The sequence below is a fragment of the Mus caroli genome, unplaced genomic scaffold (genome assembly GCF_978045245.1).
Source record: "Mus caroli unplaced genomic scaffold, Mus_caroli_1 scaffold_5, whole genome shotgun sequence".
Lineage (NCBI taxonomy): Eukaryota > Metazoa > Chordata > Mammalia > Rodentia > Muridae > Mus > Mus caroli.
Window position 1 is genome coordinate 74,457,412 of NW_028227260.1, and position 23,327 is coordinate 74,480,738.

General features: G+C 41.2%; 1 long non-coding RNA gene and 1 pseudogene across 1 annotated transcript; one reads left to right on the forward strand and one right to left on the reverse strand.

Moving 5' to 3' along the window:
• Window positions 1-151: 151 nt before the first annotated feature.
• On the reverse strand, window positions 152-22,471 carry LOC115030067 (uncharacterized). The gene is made up of 3 exons (XR_003835663.2): window positions 21,998-22,471; window positions 20,386-20,504; window positions 152-509 (listed from the first exon to the last, which is right to left on the reverse strand). It is a non-coding gene; the product is annotated as an uncharacterized LOC115030067 (long non-coding RNA).
• Window positions 17,835-18,421, forward strand: LOC110286291 (M-phase phosphoprotein 6-like; annotated as a pseudogene).
• Window positions 22,472-23,327: the final 856 nt, after the last annotated feature.

The following is a 23,327-nucleotide window of genomic DNA, read 5'->3' on the forward strand; positions in this document are numbered from 1 at the left end:
ATGTATACACATATAAATATATAAAGACAATCTTCTGAATCCATTCAATGGGGTCTGTGTGTGTGATTTTCCAGTGTTGATCACTTGTAGATAACCAATTTAAGGATTCATCTCTAGGGGGAGATGAATTCTCCCTTTTCCAGCAGTTATTACCTGTTGTCATTACCTGTAGTTCTTTGTCTAGGGGTGGGGTCCCATAAAATTTCCTCCTTCAAAGTAAGCATGCCTATTGGTGTGGCCACTATTCAAGTCCTTTTTGGTAGCCATATTTTTGAGGTTTCATGGTATAGCTTCCCTTTCACTTCTAGTAGACACAATCTTACAGTAAACTTACTGGTTCTCTGGCTCTTTAAATCTTTCCATCCTTCTCTGATGTTCCATGAACTTGAGAGGTGGTTGGGCACCCTACATTCATTTGTTCGCTGCATTTTGATTAGGTGCAGTTCTCTGAAATTGTCTGTTTTCTGCAAGAATACACTTCTTTGATGAGGAGTGAGAGCTATATTTATCTGTGGGTATAAGGACAAATAATTAGAAAGCAGTTAGGCTCATTACTATTACAGGGACATGGCATCAGTAGGTTCTCCTCACAAATCTGTGACCTCATTAGCCACATTAGCCACTGGCTGGGTTTATAGTGCAGGTATGCTTTTCCCACTGCTGAGCAGGCCTTAAGTCCAATTGGTTAGCACAGCAGTTGGTTAGCATCTTTACAGATACCTTGCTAATGCTGGTCACTGTCTTGGTCATCAGCCTCACAGATTGGCAGGACTATTGATTGTTTCCCTCTTTTAGCCATCTGCACAGCACTCTCCATTACTACGAAAGCTAGTCCTCGGGGAAGAGGGTTTCAGGTCAGGTCCAGCTTAAAACCTCCAAGTCCTGGGTCTGAAGAGCAAGCGTCATCAGCACTAGGAACTTATCTTCAACTTCTAGGGGCAAAGGCAAAAGCAATGGCCTATGTTGTCTCTGGCACATTTGACCAACAACAGAAAAGGAGGTTTCTCATGCTTGTACTGGGGTTTTTGTTAGATAGTCTATGGCTTTTTGAGGAAGTGTACAACCTCATTGAAACTATACATATATACACAAAATACCTGCTAGAGAAGGTACTGCAGATAGAATTCCAGAAACACTGCCAACTAGAATTTGGTCACAGTACCCTGTGCCACCCCTCAATGAGACTGATACCTCTAGATTCCATTTCCTCTGAGCAGGAAGTAAGTAGAGCAGTCATCACCCACCCCTCCAACAGCAATCAGTGTCTATCACTGAGGCAGGTATGTCTTAGTCACTTTGCTCCGACTATATTGCTGTGAAGAGACAACATGACCAAGGCAACTCTTTTAAGAGAAAGCCTTTAATTAAGAACATGTTTGTAGTTACAGAGGTTTAATCCATTATCTCCATGGCAGCAAGCATGGAACAGTACCTGAGAGCTATATCCTGATATGTAGGCAGAAAGAGGGACACTGGGCCTGGTGTGGGTTTTTGAAACTTCAAAGCCCACCCCTAGTGACACATGGCCTACAATAAGGTCATATCTCCTAACTAATCCTTATAATCCTTTCAAATAGTATCATTTGATAGTGATTACACATTCAAATTTGTGAGTCTATGGGGGCCAGTCAGTCTTATTGAACCCATCTCAGGGCATTAAGCATAGTTAGAGGGACATAGTTAAGGCAAGCAAAAGCAAGCTTTATGAAATGGCTGCTTTTGTTCCCAGAAGACTCTGAAGAGAAATGGCAGGCAGGCACAGGGGCAGGTATATAGACAAAACAAGCATGGGAAAGAAGGAACCAACGGACCTATAAAGTATCCAAGTCCGCCTCTGTTTAATGGACTTTCAGCCTTAGGTTTCGCCCATCCTGTCAGGAGAAAGCTGTACATTTTCCCTTATCTTCAAATTTGTCTTCTGTCTTTCCTAGTCACTCAATTCTTTGTTCATGCCAAGGAATAAATTAGCAATCTCCAAGACAGCTGCCAGACCTCCATTACAACAAAGATGCCAAAATCCCACACAGGACGAAAGATAGCATCTTCAATGCTGGGAAAGCTAGATGTTGCCATATAGAATGAAATTAGAACTGTATATATCACCCTGGTCAAAGCCCCAAGTGAATCAAAGAACTCAATGTGTAACCTGAAATGCTGAAACCTATAGAAGAAATATTAGGGAGCATCCTACAAGAGATAGGAATAGGAAATGACTTTCAAAAAATCGTTTGTTTTGCCCAGAAATTAAGGCCAAAAATTGACAAGTGGAACCTCATAAAACTAAAGAGTTACTATACAACTATGAAAACAACCAATTGGGTAAAGAAGAAACTCAAAGAGTAGGAGAGAATCTTGGTTAGCTATACAGTTGACAGAAGATTAATATCCAAAATATATGAAAAACTCAAAAACAGAGTCACGAAAACAACCAATTAAAAACAGAATTCTCAAAGTAGAAATTAAAAAAAAGACTCTCAAATTTACAAACTGTTCATAATCATAGCAATTAAGGAAATTCAAATTATAAAAACAAAATATATACTAATAGCAGGAAGATGCTTATCATAGCAGTAGTATTTATATTTAAAAATCGGGGAAGATGCCAAAATAGTTGTGATGAATTGCATTTTGTAAATCATAATATGGAACACAGAGAAACTATGGACTTTTAATATACAGGAAAATATAATGCATTGCTGTATAAGTAAAATCAGACACAAGAAATACAAAAATTTATAATAACTCTTAAGATTTCATCTTACAGCAGTCAGAGTGACTAAGATCAGCAGAACAACCAACAACAAATACTATCGAGGAATTTGAGAAAAGGGAACCCTCATTTACTGTTGGGAGAGGGCTGCAAAACTGGTGAAGCCACTCTAAAGATCAGTTTGAAGCATTCTCACAAGTCTAAAAATAAGTCTACCACATTACACAAGTATAGCACTCCTTGGCATATGTCCAAAATTTTCAACATCCTATTCCACAAATGCTTGCTCAGCAATGCTCACAGCCACTCCATCCACAGTAGCTAGGAAACAGAGACATCCTCAATGTCCTTCAACTGATGAACGAATAATGAAAACAGATACTATTAATCTCCAATTAAAAATTAAATCGTGGAATTTTCAGGTAAATGAAACTATAAAATATTACATTCAGTAGTGTAACCCAAACCAGAAGGATACACACTGCATGTTCTCTGTCATCTGTGGTTCTTAGCTCCAAATCTTCAGATATGAATATGTAACCTTGAGCAATTGCAGGAACCAAAAATGTTAAAAGGCACCAGGTGGTAGGGGTGATTTCTAGAGGAAATGGAAAAAGAAGGAAATGGGAAAAACAAGGTGTGGAGTTTTGACTAGGAGGGAGGAGGAAGAACAGTACAGGATGAGGAGGGACAAATAACACCAAAGAATATTTGAAAAGGTAATATTGAATCATGTTATATTTACCTAAATATACACACATATGATGGTTTCAATTGATACAGAAAAGACCTTTGACAAAAATCTAACACCAATCATGATAAAAACCCTGGAGAGACTAGGGTGGAGGCATCGTATCTCAACATAGTAAACTATTCACCGTGCTAAATGGATGAACACTGGAGCAATTCCCGCTGAAATCAGGAACAAAACAGATATCCATGCACCCCACTTCAGTTCAACATAGTGCTTAAAGTACTAGCTAGAACATTAAGACAAGAGAAGGATATACTGAGCTGAAAGATCTGTGGGTGTGTTGGTGTCTCTATTGTTCTACTGGGGTTCTTGCCCGGTTACAGGAGGTTGTCTTCATGTGGGTCCCGAAAAATTTGAGTGGGGGCTATCCCAAAAGCTGTTGCCTGTTCATGGAACATGTTCTTCTATCTTCAGCTGCCTTGTCTAGTCTCAGTGGGAGAAGATGCACCTAGCCCCACAGAGACTTGATGTGCCAGGGTAGGTGGGGGGATACACAGGGGGTCCCCACCTGCTCAGAAGAGAAGGGGAAAGAGGATGAGGGAAGGTGACCAGGAGGGCGACAGTAAGCAGGATATAAACTGAATAGGTAAAAACATAAAATTAAATTTTAAAAAAAGACAAGAAAAGGAAATGAAAATAAGTCAAAGTATCCCTATTTGCATATGATTTTTTTCTGTAAATGAAGGACCCTACAGACTCTGCCAGACACTCTTAGAGCCAATAAATACTTTCAGCAAAGTGTAACATTACAAAATCAACATACAAAATCAGTACCCTTGCTATATACCAAAGGTGAACACACTGACAAATAAATCAGGGACACACTCCCTTCATAATATCCTTAAACTTAAATAAATAAATAAATAAATAATAAAATTCCATGAAATGAACCCAACCAACTGTGCTGGTTTAAATGAGAAATATCCCTCATAGGCAGGCTTTGATATTTCAAATACTTGGTCCCCAGATGGTAATACTGTTTAGGGAGGTCGAAGAAGGAAGTATGTCCTTGTAGGAGGAAGTATATCACTGTGGGAAGGCATTGAAAATTTAAAGCCTTGCCCTATGTCCAATTTATTCTCTGTACTTGTTGCTGATGGCTGAGGATGTAAGCACTCAGCTTGCTGATCCAGCTGCTATGCCTGGTGCTGCTATGCCTGGTGCTGCTATGCCTGGTGCTGCTATGCCTGGTGCTGCTATGCCTGGTGCTGCTATGCCTGGTACTGCTATGCCTGGTACTGCTATGCCTGGTACTGCTATGCCTGGTGCTGCTATGCCTGGTGCTGCTATGCCTGGTGCTGCTATGCCTGGTGCTGCTATGCCTGGTGCTGCTATGCCTGGTACTGCTATGCCTGGTGCTGCTATGCCTGGTGCTGCTATGCCTGGTGCTGCTATGCCTGGTGCTGCTATGCCTGGTGCTGCTATGCCTGGTGCTGCTATGCCTGGTGCTGCTATGCCTGGTGCTGCTATGCCTGGTGCTGCTATGCCTGGTACTGCTATGCCTGATGCTGCTATGCCTGGTGCTGCTATGCCTGGTACTGCTATGCCTGGTGCTGCTATGCCTGGTGCTGCTATGCCTGGTGCTGCTATGCCTGGTGCTGCTATGCCTGGTGCTGCTATGCCTGGTGCTGCTATGCCTGGTGCTGCTATGCCTGGTGCTGCTATGCCTGATGCTGCTATGCCTGGTGCTGCTATGCCTGGTGCTGCTATGCCTGGTGCTGCTATGCCTGGTGCTGCTATGCCTGGTGCTGCTATGCCTGGTGCTGCTATGCCTGGTGCTGCTATGCCTGGTGCTGCTATGCCTGATGCTGCTATGCCTGGTGCTGCTATGCCTGGTGCTGCTATGCCTGGTGCTGCTATGCCTGATGCTGCTATGCCTGGTGCTGCTATGCCTGGTGCTGCTATGCCTGGTGCTGCTATGCCTGGTGCTGCTATGCCTGGTGCTGCTATGCCTGGTGCTGCTATACCTGATGCTGCTATGCCTGGTGCTGCTATGCCTGGTACTGCTATGCCTGGTGCTGCTATGCCTGGTGCTGCTATGCCTGGTGCTGCTATGCCTGGTACTGCTATGCCTGATGCTGCTATGCCTGGTACTGCTATGCCTGGTGCTGCTATACCTGGTGCTGCTATGCCTGGTACTGCTATGCCTGGTGCTGCTATGCCTGGTGCTGCTATGCCTGGTACTGCTATGCCTGGTGCTGCTATGCCTGGTGCTGCTATGCCTGGTGCTGCTATGCCTGGTGCTGCTATGCCTGGTACTGCTATGCCTGGTGCTGCTATGCCTGGTGCTGCTATGCCTGGTGCTGCTATGCCTGGTGCTGCTATGCCTGGTGCTGCTATGCCTGGTGCTGCTATACCTGGTGCTGCTATGCCTGGTGCTGCTATGCCTGGTGCTGCTATGCCTGGTGCTGCTATGCCTGGTGCTGCTATGCCTGGTGCTGCTATGCCTGGTGCTGCTATGCCTGGTGCTGCTATGCCTGGTGCTGCTATGCCTGATGCTGCTATACCTGATGCTGCTATACCTGATGCTACTATGCCTGATGCTACTATGCCTGGTGCTACTTGCTATGCCTCCCTGCCATGATGTACTTTTTAATCCCTTAGGAACCATAAATCTAAAATAAATTATTTCTTCCATAAAGCTCCTTTGGGCATAGTCTTTTATCACAGCCACAGAAAAATAACTAATATGCCAAGGAAATGAAAGACCTATAAAATAAAAACTTTAAAGCAATGAAGAAATTCGACACCAGAAGATGAAGAGCCTGTGGATTAATGTGATTAATACTATAAAAAAAAGTCCATCCTATAGTGATCAAATAATTAGGCACATAGAGGTATATATCAAAGTATAAGTGTGGCAGCATTATGTTCAGGGTCATTTCAAAAACCATTAAGAATATCTACTCTTCTTGGTTTCTTCCATTTTCAAACATGCCAGAGGCTGGTCACTTCAGAGAACTACAGTACATATGAGTGTTGCCTAATGAGTGAGTGTGGTCCCTGAATCTCTAAGGGCTAACGAGTGCTAAGTGGATGCTGCTAGAAATGCAATGCTTTCTAAGGCACAGTCCCTGTCTGTCTGAGTGTATCCACTTCAGAATTCCCACATACTCCTCTATCATCGGTCGGATGCTTCCTAGTTACCATCTCCCCAACTCCAACTTTAGGGATCTGAACCTGTTTCCCTTTCAATATGGCTAGGGAGAAGAAGGCATCTCCTGTCCCTCACTCAGGATTGGCTGACCTATGATCAATTGCTGCTCACCTACTCTTCTATAACAGACTATGATTACAGTAAATACATGAATAAATACAAACAACTGTATGTTAAAAGACATATAAGCAGGCCATGGTGGTGTATTCAGGAATTCAAGGCCAGCCTGGTCTACATAATGAGTTTCAGGCCAGCCAGAGATACATAGCATAACCATAAATTTAAAAAAAGAACAGAAAAATATCTCATGTTAACAATCTCATTTAAAAATAAAGTTGAAATCACTATACAATGTGAAATTCATTGTATTTAACATGCACTTTTTTTTGAGACAGGGTTTCTCTGTGTAGCCCTGGCTGTCCTGGAACTCACTTTGTAGACCAGGCTGGCCTCGAACTCAGAAATCCGCCTGCCTCTGCCTCCCGAGTGCTGGGATTAAAGGCATGCACCACCACACCGGCTTTATGAACTTTTGTTTTCAAAGTATTTCAATCTTTTTACCCTAATGGAATAATAAATGGCATGAACTAAAGTTCTCAGAGAAAACGCCACGTCTACTTTAAACATTCTATAAGGCTTTAGTCGGTTGGAATGTTGCAGGACCAAAGCCAAATTATCTTGGCCATCATAACTCCTGAATAGTTATATTCCCTACCAGGGCCTCAGCAGTCTTGTGATTACTTGGTAAATCCCAAGGCTAGGAAGAGAGTCTGAGGCGTGGAGCAGAGCTCCCCTAGGCCTTCATTATAACCACTGTCAATGAAAGTAACAGTCTTACCTCAAAGTAATAAAGGATGGGATTTATTCTGGAGTCAAATATGAATTATCATGGCCCAGGAACATAGATTTAGAGCTCCCCAAAATACTATGTTTCAATGAGGCAGAAATTTCATAAACATTTTATAGTGACAGAAAAAAAGAAGGCCATAAATCAAGACACTTCGAAATACATCAGTGGGCACATCAGGCAGGCAGGTGAGAACCCTGCTGTAGGCCCTGGATTCCACCTGAATCTTTTAGTCCTTTGGTTGGTGGAAAACTTGAATTTTGTTAATACATTCCCTAAATGTTTTATTTGTTAGTCAGGATGTTAAGTCTGACAGAGAGAGGGAAGAGAAAAAGCAATTTAATAGGCTAAAGGTCACCCAAGACAAACTGTAATTAGGCCCTCAAACTGCAGCAGTCCAGTCGCTCCACATAATTGAAGCGAGCTGTTTGGCTTTTTGTTTGTTTGAGACAGGGTTTCTCTGTGTAGCTCTGGCTGTCCTAGAACTCACTCTGTAGACCAGGCTGGCCTCCAACTCACAGAGATCTGCCTGCTGCTGGGATTAAGGCAGGCACCACCACACCCTACAAGGTTTTAAACAGTCAATAAGCCTTTGCAGACTCGACTTCTTTCCAAGAATTCTCACATCTGACCATCTAAGTGTACTTGAAAAGGGTCCTCAATTTTGGTTTTGCTACCATAAAAATTATGAAACTGTTACCACATTTAAACTTGGTGTTTTGGGTAACCAACATCTGTGTTCCAGAGCCAGCATCAGTCATCTCCAAACTAAACTCTCTTCCCTTTGAGAGGAGAGTTATGTTTTTGTGGTGGCAATAGATAAACATCTCACTGAGTATTACACAATGAATGGATGAACGAACAAAATATCACACAGTAAATATACTCAATATTAAGTATAAAAATACACCTCAAGAAAAAATAAATCGTGCCATAAGGAATGAAAGACTTGTTAGGAAATTTATGAGTCTATGGCTATGCTGGCTGGACACATTATTATTATTTTTCACAGTGATGTTAACTGACATCTATAAATCAAATAAAATATGGCCTCAATACTAAAGCATATATTTACATGCCAAGACAACTAAAGTAAGAGAACATTCAATAATGAGAAAATATTAGTTGGAGTTACCCAGAAACCACATACTGTGTTTTAGTAAAAGAACCCTGAAAATATTACCCCATTGAAAATCCCATGGAATCTATAGCATTTGAGGAAGAAGAAAGAAAAAGAAAAATGAAAAACACCGACAAAAAGAAGAAAGAAGGGGGTGACAATGCTGCGTCACATTTTCCCCCAAGTACAAAGGGCAGAGGAGGAACTGAGCAGCAGCAGCAGCGAGAGAAAGGAGCAGCACTGCCATCTACTGGTCAGAAAGCCTAAATTCAACCAGTGAACAAAAATTGATCTAGTTTTCTGGCTCTTTGACCCACCACCCTAAAAAGGCAGGCTGTGGAAGTCAGGTGGGGTAAATAAGAGGGTTAGGGGGTGTCACATTACACAGAATTATATGCACTAAGTACATCAGCCCCAGAACCTGTCCAGCAAGACAGCCTTTAGTCCCACCCTCGGAGCCATAGCAACAGCAGCAGGAAGTCCAAGACACATAGGAAATACATAAGCTAGTAAATCATTGGATTGGCGGGCTTTGAGCCTACACAATGATTCAAAATGAGGTTGTGAGCATTAGCCCTCACTCCAGGATCCTAACAACCTACCTCCTAGCATACTTAGATGAGCTGACGGCACCCTGCAGTCTCCCCGTTTCAGGAGCCCTCTGCTTTATCCATCCCAAAGTTTCCACACCTGTAAGGAGGCCCTGGGCAGCACAGAAGACGGCTTTTTTGTGCTGTCCAGTAGTGTCCAGCCGCCAGCATGTATCTGAGCAGGTCAGGACTTCTGCCCCTGATGAAGTTTTGGTTAGAAAAACAAGAGCTTACAATCCCCTGGCCTACACAATCTCTATGCTGTTCTCTGTGTTCAGTGCCTCAGAGAGCAAAGGACTATGGAAAACAGAAATCATGAAAATGAGTAAACTTAGCATTCCAAAGTAACCTCTAAACTCCATTCTGTAGCACTAACAAGCTCCAGCGCCACCCTTTCGGACTTAACCAATGATTTGTAGAGAAACCCTTTAAAATTCGAATGTATTTTTGCTGGGTATAACACAACCTGGAACGCATGGAAGTGCTTCATTGAAAACTAACTTCCATAACCATTCTAGTTCTATTTCATGTTAGTAAGTTTTTAAATACATCTTTGCATGTGTTTATGTTTCATCTGTGTGTCTACACATAATATTTGTCCTATATGTAATTCCTACCTGTATGCTGTTTTGTTGCAGGACCCTTTGTACACATGTTTAAGGAAGATGGACTCTTCTGTTAAAATTAGGATTCCAAGGCTTGGAGATAATTGTACCCATTACCTCACTATCTGGCTAAGGATTAAATGTGTACTTCTGAAAACCAAAGCTTTGGGATGAAAGAAGACACCGGAGAGGAGTGAGGAGCAGGCCTTATGTTGTGACCTGACAACGGTGCTCCGGAATGCCATCTTTGTGTGATATTTTAAAGGTTAGTCAATCAATGCACACCAAGGAGGGATGAGGCCAGAGAACACCAGAGCTGAAGCACGATTAGAGTTCCCTTAGGGAAGGAAGAGAATAGGGCAAGCAACTGTGCTCATTTCCCAAGTTTTGAAACTGTGGTTGAAGATAATGGAAGGTTCTCACTGCCAGCCTGGTCCTTTAAAGTGTCTTTCTCTCATTACATTCTCTGGTGTGAGAGATTGCAAGGACCCTCACATATGATGCACATGTAACACCTTGAACCTATATCTCCAGTCACAAAGTACTCATTTTAAACATCACAGTATCTTACATGAGACCTTACATATTTAAGCTAAACATACACACCTGTACTCCTGGCACTTCAGAGCTGGTGTCAGGAGGATTATGAATTCAAAATTATCCTCAGCTGTGTGGCTCAGCTGGCCTTAAACTCCCTGGAAAGTTCCTGGTGGGGGGTGGGGAATCACTTTTGAAAGGCTGAATGGTTTGAACTTTATGATTATGGAGAGGTGAAATGTTATAAATCCATAGCCAAAATTATCTTAGTCCACTTAAACAGCATCTGTGCATCTGACCTAACATCCTTTCAACCAGCCTGGGCTACTTAGAAAGACAGCATACATGCGCGTGAGTGTGCATGTGCGCGCGCACATACACACACACACACACACTCACACACACGTGCACGCAAGGACTTGAGTACTATACCTAGCACAAAAAAATCATGCTACACTCCCATCACCCATTTATGTATGTACCTTAATTTTTAAAATAAAATAAAATTATGTCATTATATCATTCCCCTTTCCCTTCCCGCCGTCCAACCTCTCCCTAGCCCCTAGACCCCCCCTTTCAGTTCATGGCCTTTCTTTCATTGTTATTATTGTGTTTTGTGTTTGGGGATGATTATCCCGTGGGCTTTTTAAGATCTAAAGTGTCCACACAAAGCAGTTCTCACCTCAAAGCAAATAAGAGATAGTTTGCTCTTAAGCAAAATGTAAGTAACCATGGCCCAGGAAGACAGGACTCAGGGCACTCTGAATGCAACACTCTCCATAAACTTTTTCTAGTTCCAGCACAAAACAAAGTTATAAATTAGAACGTTTCTTAAATACTTTGGCAGAAACAACACATAGCAAAGCAGGGGAAGTCTTCACTGTATGTCTCTAGCAGCTACTAGCAGCTGACAGCATTTTGGAGGAAGCTCTGGCACAGAAGCACTCATGAGGAAGGAATGAGGGGCACTTTACAGAAACTTTAAAAGTGTTTCACAAGAGATTAAGTCACAGAGTCCAATGGACCCAGACAACAGTATTACAAGCATCATTATTTATCAACCTATATCTAAGTGTTGTATTCACTATAGCTACTCATTTTATTAAGTGCTTTCAACCTGTCCCTCTGCTGTTTTCAGCAAATGATTCACATGAATTACTCTGGGTCAGGGGATTGGAAAAAGTGCATATTTTAAGATTAGGGCTATACATTACTTAGGCTGTAAAAGTTGATTACATAGAAAACCCAAGGCAAGGCTGGTGGTTACACTGTTCCCTTAAAGGCAGGTTAAGCAAATGAGCAGAGTACACAGCAGGATAGCAGTCTTCTGTCTTAATGTGACCTCAGAGTTTATTCTCTCTCTCCCTCCCTCCCTCCCTCCCTCCCTCTCTCTCCCTCCCTCCCTCCCTCTCTCTCCCTCCCTCTCTCTCTCTCCCTCCCTCTCTGTCCCTCTCTGTCCCTCCCTCCCTCCCCCCTCTCTCTCCCTCTCTCCCTCCCTCTCTCTCTCTCTCTCTCTCTCTCTCTCTCTCTCTCTCTCTCCCCCTCCCCCTCTCCCTCTCTAAAAGGAGAAAGTATTTGAAGATTAAACCCTCATATCTGGTATTCTAGCTGGCTTATGATTATTATTAATTTGCAAGTATTTGGAAAAATGAACTACAGATAGCCTAAACATTTACTACCTCCAAACTAATTTTATCTTGTGCACTTAATAAAGTCCTAGGTAATAAAATTTTCAAAAAACACAAACAGGCAGCCTGCTTTAGCAAAAATGGAAAACAATGTGTAAGAAATACTGATAGAAACAGGTAATTCATCGTAAAGAGCTTTTCAAAAACCTACATGAGTTAAATTAGGTGCTAAAATAAAAATTAAGATTTGTGTTTTATATCAAAATTAAGATAAACTCTAAAAGATCTCCCTACTCATCTCTTTCTCTGCCCCTGCTTCTTTACATCATGTACCTTAGAGGTCTTCTAGAGCAGCTTTTCCCCCTTTTAACTCATGCTTACATTAAAGTGTCTTTATTATACAAACTAGTCCTAAAATTCCTGTCAACCTTAAAGCCAAAAATCTCTCTGAGTGGAGGTTCCTAGAGCTTAGGGGACCCCCTCAGGCTGTAAAAGATCCACAAATGAAGCTAGTTTGTGTCCCCACCCCAAGATTCCTGGGGATTTATGCTGAGAGCCACCTTAATTGTTAGGGACTTTCCTGTCTGTCACTTGCTGATGGGTCCTGCTAAACATGGGTTCTGGGTTCCTGGGCTTGTTTTTTTCTAACATGAAACTCACTAAATGTTTGAGAATCAAGAACATCAAAAAAAAAAAAAAAGACATTTCCTAGACCCATTCACAGTTTGCTAGATCCTATGTAGTAACACAGGGCTTTTCTGGGAAGTATCTTCATAAAACCTGATCCCCTGTTTAACTGGTCTACCAAAAATAAAGATAGAAAGAGATATAATCTGGATATTAGGCTGTTGAAATATAGACCATAAAAATATGAAAACTCCCTCAGAAATCTCATGCTGGTTGAAGGACAGGGCACCAGTCAGAGAGGGAGCTTGTCTTAGGAAAGAGATTTTTTCCAATCAGTTCTAACAACTTGTCAGACCACCTTACAGGATGAGAATAAAATCCAGGTAAGTGGGTGTGACCACACACTGCCCAGGACTGCTTAGATGTGCATATGCCTGGATCTATGTCTATTTAAACCTTGATCTTACTTGGGGACCCTAAAGATAGACTTGAGTGATTTTCTGTGTCTCTGTCCCTCTTCCCAATCTGACTACATTGAATAAATCTCCCCTTTTTGTGTTCTACTTTTAGTTTGGCTCTTTTAATTGGCTTGAAGAAAAGTAACCAGGCCTGTCTTGGCACCAGTTGTGACCTCCAAATTCCATAACACCTCCACCTCCTAAGCCAATTTCTTTCCTCTGATAAAGCAGCCTGGTGTACAACTAAAAGAAGAAGAAAGAGAAAACAAAACAAAACAAAAGACAACAAAAACAACCCCAGCTAATTAGAGAAAAAGAAGAAAAAGAGGAGAGAAAATATTGCCAAGCTTTACTTTTTAAACTTTTATTACTAAGCCTTTCTCATGTCATAAAGAAACAGAGATAAACTTTCTTTGTGGTATCATATGTGTCTATAATAATTGCTTTTGTTGGGTTTTGGTTGTTTTCATGTGCTTCTTGTGTCAAACAAACTTAACAAACCATAGCCACTTCAGTTCTCTTTCAATTAATTTTTGTTGTGTGCTAAAAATATCTTTGGTGTCCCCAATTAAAATGCATATTCAGATTTACAAATTTAAATATTATGATCACATATTTAAAGTCGATAAATACATACTACCTTATAAATTTGGGTGGTAAAACATATTAAAATGATACCTTTGGCTATAGTAAATGTTTCATAAAACCTTAAAATGCTAATTGTTTATTTTAAACAACACTCATTAGAGAGCCATATTTTATGACATTTATTAATGTTATATACATATATTTTGATAAGAACTTCCTTTGAAAACAGATTGTAAATATATAAATTTTTTTCTGTTGTGTCATGGGTAACATAAGAATCATGGTTTGTTTTCAAAAATCTTAACTACAAGGTGTTTTATTAAGGCTGAATTATATGTAAATTAATAAATATACATGTTTATTGAATATGTGTTATTTTCTTTTCACAATGGGGATTAAGAAATGTGATTTTGCCAGGAAGCACTTAGGAAGCAGGGGCAGGCATATTTCTGAGCTCGAGGCCAGCCTGGTCTACAGAGTGAGTTCCAGGACAGCCAGGGCTGCATAGAGAAACACTGTCCTGAAAAAAAAAAACAAAAACAAAAAAGGAAAAAAATAAATGTGATTCTACCTGTCAGAATGGCTAACAAAAGTGACAGCTCATGATGGTGAGGATGTGGAGAAAGAAGAACACTCCTCCATTGCTGGTGGTTTTGCAAATTGGTACAACCACTCTGGAAATCAGTCTGGCGGTTCCTCAGAAAATTGAACATAGTTCTACCGGAAGATCCAGCAATACCCCTCTTGGGCATATACCCAGAAGATGCTCCAACTTGTAATAAGGACACATGCTCCACTATGTTCATAGCAGCCTTATTTATAATAGCCAGAAGCTGGAGAGAACCCAGATGCCCCTCAGCAGAGGAATGGATACAGAAAATGTGGTACATTTACACAATGGAGTGTTACTCTGCTATTAAAAACAATGACATCATGAAATTTGCAGGCAAATGGATGAACTGGGGAAAAAATCATCCTGAATAAGGTATCCCAGAATCGGTGAGAGGGGCCGAAGGGGAAAAAAAAGGTATCTCAGACCCAGAAAGACAAATATAGTATATATTCACTTACATCTGGATATTAGCTGTTAAGTCAATGATAAGCAAGCTACAATATATAAAATCACAGGGTAGGTATAGAGTAAGAGACTAGAGGAAACATAGCTATCCCTGGGGAAGGGAAACAGGATAGTTATGGATGGATGGGTGAGGGCTGGAACTGAAGGATCAAGGAAGGGGGAGAGGGAATTGAGGAAGGGAATATGGGGAGAGACATAAATGAAGGGGCATTTGAGGAGTAGTATGAAAACCTAATACAGTAGAAACTTCTTAATATATACACATATGAAGGTAATCTTAATGAAACTGCCAAATAATGGAGGAGACAGAGTCCCAACTGGCTACCTCGTCACCAAATGAAGCTTTTAGTACTAGGAATGAATTCTAGCCAATTGAGTTGTTGGCCAAAGGAGTCCCATAAGAATACCCAAACAACCCAGGCTGTTGCGAAGACAATAGGTTGTTCTCCACACACACTGATGGCAAGGCCCTATTGCTGAAGACAACATCCACACTACTTAACTGAACATGGAGAGGTTGAGCTGGTGCCTACATAGAACCTTCCCCCCTTTGTTCTAGTGTCTTTGGTATGGGAAAGTACTTTGCAGGCTCCCAAAAGAGAAACAAACAGCAACCCATCCATAAATCCTTTGATTTATTTACAATGCTGTCCCGCCTGCAATCTATGCTAGGACAATGGTGGCACAAAGCTTGTGGGAGTGACCAACCAATATCTGATCTGACTTAAAGCCCAGTCTATGGGATGGAACCTTTATCTGATACTACTAGGGTAACCAAAACCCAAATACTAGCTAGCCCAGGGACTAGGTACAAACCAAATACTACTTGTCTAAAAATAAGCTGGCACGGGGCAGGGGGGGAGGCAGTAATAAAATGACTCCTAATGACATTCTGCTATGCTCATAGGTCAGTGCCTCATTCAACCATCACTAGAGAAGCTCCTCCTGAGGCAGAAGGGAACAAGTAGAGACACACAGCCAGATGTTATACAGAGAGAAAGACAGACAGAGACACGGAGAGACAGAGAGAGACAGGGAGAGACAGAGAGAGGCACCCTGGAACACTCAATGGGATGTCTCTATCAAATCCCTCCCCTCAGAGCTCAGAAAATGATGGTTTGTACATCACTATGGGGTTTGGATAATAATTGAGGAACTGTGAGATGGCTCAGCAGGTAAAGGTACTTGTGGACAAGCCCGAGGAGGCAGAAAGAGTGTAAGAGCCAGAGAGGATGGAGGACACCAGGAGAAAAGGGCCCCCTGAATCAATAAGAGAAACCTTACATGAACTCACAGAGACTGAAGCGGCATGCACAGGGCCCACATAGGTCTGCATCAGGCCTTCCTAGTCTACTGAACTCGATGTTTATGGGATTCCTAAGTGTGCACACGGTGGGTCTGATTTTTGTGCCTTCTTTTGGGCTCTTCTCCTTCTGTTTGTTTGTGGTTAGATTCATCAAATTCCAGTGTGGTGGATTTGTTTTATCTTATTATATTTTAATATTATCTCTTAGAAGCCTATTCTCTTCTAAGCAGAGACAGAAAAGGATTAGATCTGGACAGGTTAGAGGTGCTAAGGAACCAGGAGGAGGAGAGGGAGGGAACACTGTACTCAGGATACATTGTGTAAGAAAACAATCTCTTCAATAAAATGGGAAAATAAAATAAGCTCTATTCATGTTTTCAGCAGGAACAGCAAGTACCAGACACTAGAATGAGACAGAAGACTCATGTTCCAAGCAGCCTTCCCCTTCCTCTTCCCCTTCCCCGTTCCTTCAACAGGGAACAAGCCTGGCAATCATCAGTGCTCTGGATGGAAGCAGCTATCTTGTAGACAAAACAAAGGAGAGCTGGGGACATGCACTGCCATAGCCTTTTGTCTGATTCCCCCCCTAAACCCCCGTTTGAGATTTTAAAAATTCCCTGTGGTATTTAACTCTTTGAAATCTTCATGCTTTCTATAGTCCCTGGAAAGTTGTTTTTTACCCAAGGTTAGATTCATCTTGGAGTAACGCACCATTTATGTCTGATCTTCTCTGATCCTTACTAATGGAATTTCTCAGTTTCAAACTAAATTAAATTATACTAGTCTCTTGGGGGTACAAAAATTTGTTTCTCCTCTATCAACTAGTACAAGATATTAGTTTTAACTTTGTAAAACCTTATTTTGTTATCAGCACAGATGAATTAACAAGGGACAGGAAAAGAAAATGATAGCTCATACATACAGTGTAAAATAATTGAGGCCCTGTGAGGTGGCTCAGCAGGTGAAAGCACTGCTGATAAGTCTAATGAGCCAAGTTTAATACCCATGACACACATAATGGAAGAACTGCTCTCTGACATCCACACATGAACTGTGACACGAACTCCCCCCAAAATAAACACAAAATAAGATTTGAAAAAAAAAAAAAGAAGCTAAAGTTAAATTATAGCCCACAGCACCCAACCCCACCATGGTAGATGCAATTTCCACAGAAGTGATGAGTTTTAGAGAACAGTCAGTTCTCCTAATGATTTTGTAAAAAGGCCTTACCCTGTCAGTATCACAGACAGCATGCTTATCTGTATGGAATACAAATGCACCTGTTGTGCTTTATAGGTGGTAATATAAATTAATGTAGCTATTATGTAAAGAACTGAAAAGTTTCTTTACAATATGAATAACAGAACTAACCTATAATCTACCAATACTACTTCTGGGCATATATCAAAAAATAAATGCAGTTAATGTTGCAGATAAATATTTAATTCCCATGTTCATTGTAGCACTATCACAATGGCCAAGATACATGGATGAATGTATTTTTAAAAAGGTGTTCCAAGTTACCATGATAACCTGTGAATCTCCTTACAGCAATTCTTGGCTATTTCAGATATGTCCTATACACTACAGCTTTAAAAATATCCATGGGTATTACAATATATATGAACACGACATGATGAAAGATTTAAGAAAGATTGTTCATAAATACATTTGGATTTCTTGGAAGGCTGGAGCATTTAGAATAAGTGTGAAAGCAGCAAGGATTGATGCATACAGTCTCAAAAACATTACTAGATCGGCAGTGTGGCAGGAAGCCTCTGCAAGTATGTCCAACATGTCATTGGAGCACAAGACTGTTATACAAGAACTTGCTGCGCATGAAGTTCATGCAAAGGGGTCTGGACTCGGGAACCAAGAAACAACTAGAAAAGGAGGAGCGGAAGATGATCCGTGACAAGGACTGGTATCTGGATTTGCTGGAGTGGAAGGAGAAAGAGAGCGTCATCATAGACGAGCAGAGCTTCTCCTTGTGTGAAGATCTTCTCTATGGAAGGATGTCATTCAGAGGGTTTAATCCTGAAGTTGAGAAGTTAATGCTTCAGATGAACTCTAAGAACTGAGCAGCGGCAGCAGAGGAAGACAAGATGGTAGAGGTTGATGTGTCCAATGAAGAAATGGCAAGAAGATATGTGACTTTGGTGGGAACAATTGGAAAAAAAGTTTGCCAAGAAAAGGGACTGAGCCAATTACGAAGAAGATGAAAATGTTAATATAAAAGCCGGGAGGCAGAGGCGGGCAGATCTCTGAGTTCGAGGCCAGCCTGGTCTACTAAGTAAGTTCCAGGACAACCAGGGCTATACAAAGAAACCCTGTCTCAAAAAACAAAACAAAACAAACAAACAAAAATAAAAAATTAAAAAAACCTAAGAAGATGTTCTTAAAGCCCCAAGACTAAAAATGGATGCCTCCGATACAGGGGATGCCCGTGAGCACAGCATGGTCTGAACTCATCCTCCTGTCGTCTGTACTGGTTAAAGCACCGTTTCCTTCTAAAGAAATGCATAAGTTTGGAAATGTGCTGTTCTTGAGACAGATGTATAATTGATGTTATACATCCTTTTTATGGCATTCTTCAGGAGCTTCAAATATGTGGGCACAGGCCACTCCCTAAATTTTTGACCTGATTCTGTGTGTATATACACACAGACAGGCCACATACACACCGTTCTCCAGTTACTGTCCAAGAATGACAACTGTAAACTAATTATTGCCTTTGTTTAACTGCCCTTATATTTATATTTTACTTTTTTGGATCATGTCTAGCCAGTTCACTTTGGAGTCAAATATTTGAGAACTTTTCAGAAGTGATTTGTCAGGAACAGACACGGCTCTCGAGCTTTTGTCATGTTTAGTAGTGTGGGGTTTATGCATTTTAAACAGTCATCTGTGTCATTTTTCTAATGTTCTATAACAAACATGTTTTCATATAAAAAATTACTAGATCAACCCAGGCTTGAGATGATACTGACTGAGAGCAAGATGACGTGATAGATTCGGATATGGAAGAATCAAAACCCATTCTTGGCACTTCACCATCAATGGAATAAAGTAAGCAGAAGAGAATATTTTAAAGAGGACAAGGAACAAAGCCAAGGTGGTAAAGCGTGACAAAATGTTATTCTCCAGGTTTGCTACTTTCAGGCTCCGACACAAAGGTTCACTTAACCTCTCTGTGCCTTGTGTCTTCAGATCTACAACTTGGTTACTATTGCCAAGCTCACTATGGTATGTTTCAGATAGTTCTGAACGATATTACATGGAAAAATCAAGCTGAGCATAAGCAATCAATCAAGTTGGAGCTAACTAGCTGTTTCAAGCTCCTGCCCCTGTGACTTTCCTGCCATGATGGACTGTAACCTAGAACTGTAACCCGAGTAAACCCTTTCTCTGCTTTACTTAACTGTTGTCAGCATATCTTCTCACAAAACAAAAATAAAACCAGGATCTATCTTTTGGGTAGAATGGAGAAATCAAGTCATTTCTTATTAAATGAAAGCACTCAATGACTACTTCCAATTATCATGGTCAAAAGTATAAAAAATTTACATGACCGTGTGTGTGTGTGTGTGTGTGTGTGTGTGTGTGTTGCCGGAAATTTCATGAAAATGAAAACATTTGATTTCTAGAGAGATGTCTCATAACCATCAGCCATCAAAGAACCAAGGTAGGAAAAAAACTCCCAAAGAAATTGAGGAACTTATTAACCATGTACTAGCTTTTGGAAGTTATGGTGAGAGGGAAGAAATGAAGAAAGGACTGGATCAGAAATGGGACAAAAAGGAAGGAAGAAATGTAATACCAACAAACAATAGTGTTTAACATCTTACTACATAAAATATATTATGTATGGTTATGAATATACATACATAGTCTACATGTGATTTTATAACATAATTTACAAATACCAGATTTGTTTATAAGTAACTGCTACCAATCATAACTGGCCAAAAAAGAAAAAAAAAATCAATGAAAGAATTCCTAATGATGTTTCTGCTAGATTCATAGATTGGTGCCTTATCCAGTCATCATCAGAGAGACTTCCTATGGGAGCTGTTGGGAGCAAATGCAGAGATCCACAGCCAAACATTAGGCAAACAGCCCAGGCTGGAGGTCCCCATCAGGTTCCTCCCCTCAGAGCTCTGGGAACTATCAAAGAAGAAGGGGAGGAAGAACTGTAGAGGCCAGCAGCATCAAGGATACCAGGAGAACACAGCCCACAGAATCACCTAAGCAGGACTCAGAGCTCACAGAGACTGAAGCAACAATCTGACCTAAGTGCTCTAGATATGTTATGGTCATAGAGCTTGGCGTTTTGTGGGACTCCTAACAGGGGGTACAGGGGTTATCTCTGACTCTTACCTGCTCTTGAGCCCCTTTTCCTCCTACTAGGTTGCTTCGCCCAGCCTTGATATGAGGGTTCGTGCCTAGAGAAGTTTAAACCTGGTCTTAATTGTATCTTGTTGGCGTTCCTGAGAGACCTGCATTTGGGGGGACAGACAGAGGTGGGGGATGGGGTATGATGGGAGATGGATGGATGGATAGATCTGGGGGAGAAGGGAGGGGATAAACTGGGAAGAATGAAGGGAAGAGAAGCTGTGGTCATGAGAGAAAAATGCACCACCATGTGGCCATGCTTGGGAACTGCAGATATATGAACTATATAAGTGATGTAATCATATGCACTGGCATGTTACCTTGCTCAGGAATTGTACATGTGTGAATACCACATATGTGCTAATATGTACTAACGTAACCACAGCTACAACTGCCTGTACATGAACACTCAGAAATATCCCAGTATATTCCCACCATCCAGAACTGCACACAGCAGACCAGGCATGGTGATATACATCTGTATTCCCAGCATTCAGAAGGCAGAAGGTGGCAGAAGTCTACCTCTGGTCTACAGAGAAAGTTCTCAGGATAGCCAGGACTACACGGAGAAACTGTCTCAAACAAAACAAACAAAACAAACAAAAGGCAAAATAAAAAACCCAGAACAGCACACAAGTGAACATGTGTATAAAAACAATATATATATAACTGAGCTTGAGAATGACATGATTGCAAACATGTGCATATATATTGACATATGGCCATATATGGAAATGAACATAAGTAAACATACATATATCACAAACATGTGACTGTGCTGGAAAAGAACACACATATGAATTAGTATCCATATATGTATGCACTGATGTGACCACATTCAGGAAATATATGTATGTAAACACATGAATGTGTACCAACATGTGACCACACTTGTAATGTGCATGCATGTAAGCATGTGCATATGTGTCAATATGTACCACACTGGGAACTGCATACAGGTGACTGTATTGTACATGCATGTGATTCTTCTGAGAATTTACTACTTGTAAACACACAAATTTGCACAGACATGTAACCATACTCAAAACTGCACATATGGAAACATGAACATAAATGCCACGCGACCTCTCAGAAGTTACACACCTGCCAGCACATGCATATGTGTCAACATGTGATCTCTCTCAGAACTTACACACATGTTAAAATGTACATATGTGACAACATGTGACCAAATTTGGAATCTCCCTATGTGTTAACACGAACATATGTGCAACATGACCAGACTCAGAACTTACGCAGGCATCAAAATGTACATACATGATGACATGTGACCATACTTAGAGCTGAATACATGTAAACACACACATTTGCCAAGGCATGTGTCTTCACACATGTGAACATGGATGTCCTGACACATGACCTCCCTCATAAAACACATATGCACTGACATGTATTTATTTGTTCTTGACACTTGCATCTGTGTAGAACTATGTGATCTATCCTGGTTGAGAGTTAACTTCTCTGCAGTACTACCAGGAAACATCCCTGTAATACCCAATCCTATCTCCTCACAGAGAAGGTAAGTCTTAAAGCAACTTTTAGTAGTGTCTGAAAAGACAGCAGTGGAAAGCCATACCTTAGAGTTAGGAGATACTCAGGTGTCTTTTGACAAACAATCACCAAAGCATGCTGAGGTGTATGTAGATCAAGTCATCTCAGTGAAGAAACTCCTGGAATCTATTCAGCAGAGGTGACACAGGCAAGCAAAATGAAGAAAGCCTAAAATAACAAAACCATTGTTGTAATTTTGGCATAGCTTAAGTACTTGAAGACTATATGTAATATATAGTCCAATAATACAATAGTACTTTGGCATAGAAGAAAACAAAAGGCTTCTAGGTAGGTAGGGGAATTCTTACAGAGTCAAATTTGCTCATGGTAACAATGCCAGAACTGTTCCTGTCACTTGGCTCTACTAAAAGTATTCAATACTGCCAGGCAGTGGTGGTGCACGCCTTTAATCCCAGCACTTGGGAGGCAGAGGCAGGCGGATTTCTGAGTTCGAGGCCAGCCTGGTCTACAGAGTGAGTTCCAGGACAGCCAGGGCTACACGGAGAAACCCTGTCTCAAAAGATCAAAGAGTTAAAAAATAAAAAAAGATTCAATATTAATTAATTTAGTAAGAAATGTCTACTTGTGTGTTATTGTCTTTCCAATTGCTATCAAATGTGGAAGGTCAACAATTAGGAAGTAAACTGACACTACAATAATACAAAAGCATTAGTTTTGAAATCTGATTGACATTTGGAAATTATACATTCCTTTTCACATGCTGTATACTTGTCAACCTTCTGGGCTGCCTGACAAGTCAAAGGAGGTTCTTACTTGTCGCATTCACCCTGGAAACCCAGAGTTCCATGAGCTGGGCACTGAGGAACCACAAAAGAGGCAAGCCACAGACAGGAAGCCAGTATACATAGCATCACCATTCATTGCCCCACCAGACATGAACATTTCTCCCTGGCATTCAAGAACTGGAAGACCTATACAAACTAGGAGGCAATGACACAATAAAAGTCATTGCTACTAGTTTCTGAATGTGTTAGTGTCTTACTTATTGTTCTATTGCTGTGAAGAGCTATTAAGACCAAGACAACCCTATACAGGAAAGCATTTAACTGGGGGCTGGCTTACAGGTTCAGGGGTTTAGTCCATTATCATCAAGGCGGGAAGTATGGCAGTGTGCAGGCAGACACGGTGCTGGAGAAGGAGCTGAAACAGACGAGCATGGCACCAGAGCAGTAGTTAAGAGCTTTCCATCCTGACCCACAGTCAGAGAAAGCAAACAAGACAGCCTAGCATAGGCTTTTGAAACCTCAAAGCCCACCCCCAGTGATACACCTCCTCCAACAAGGCCACACCTCTTACTCTTTCCCAAACAGTTCCATTAACTGGGGACCAAGCAT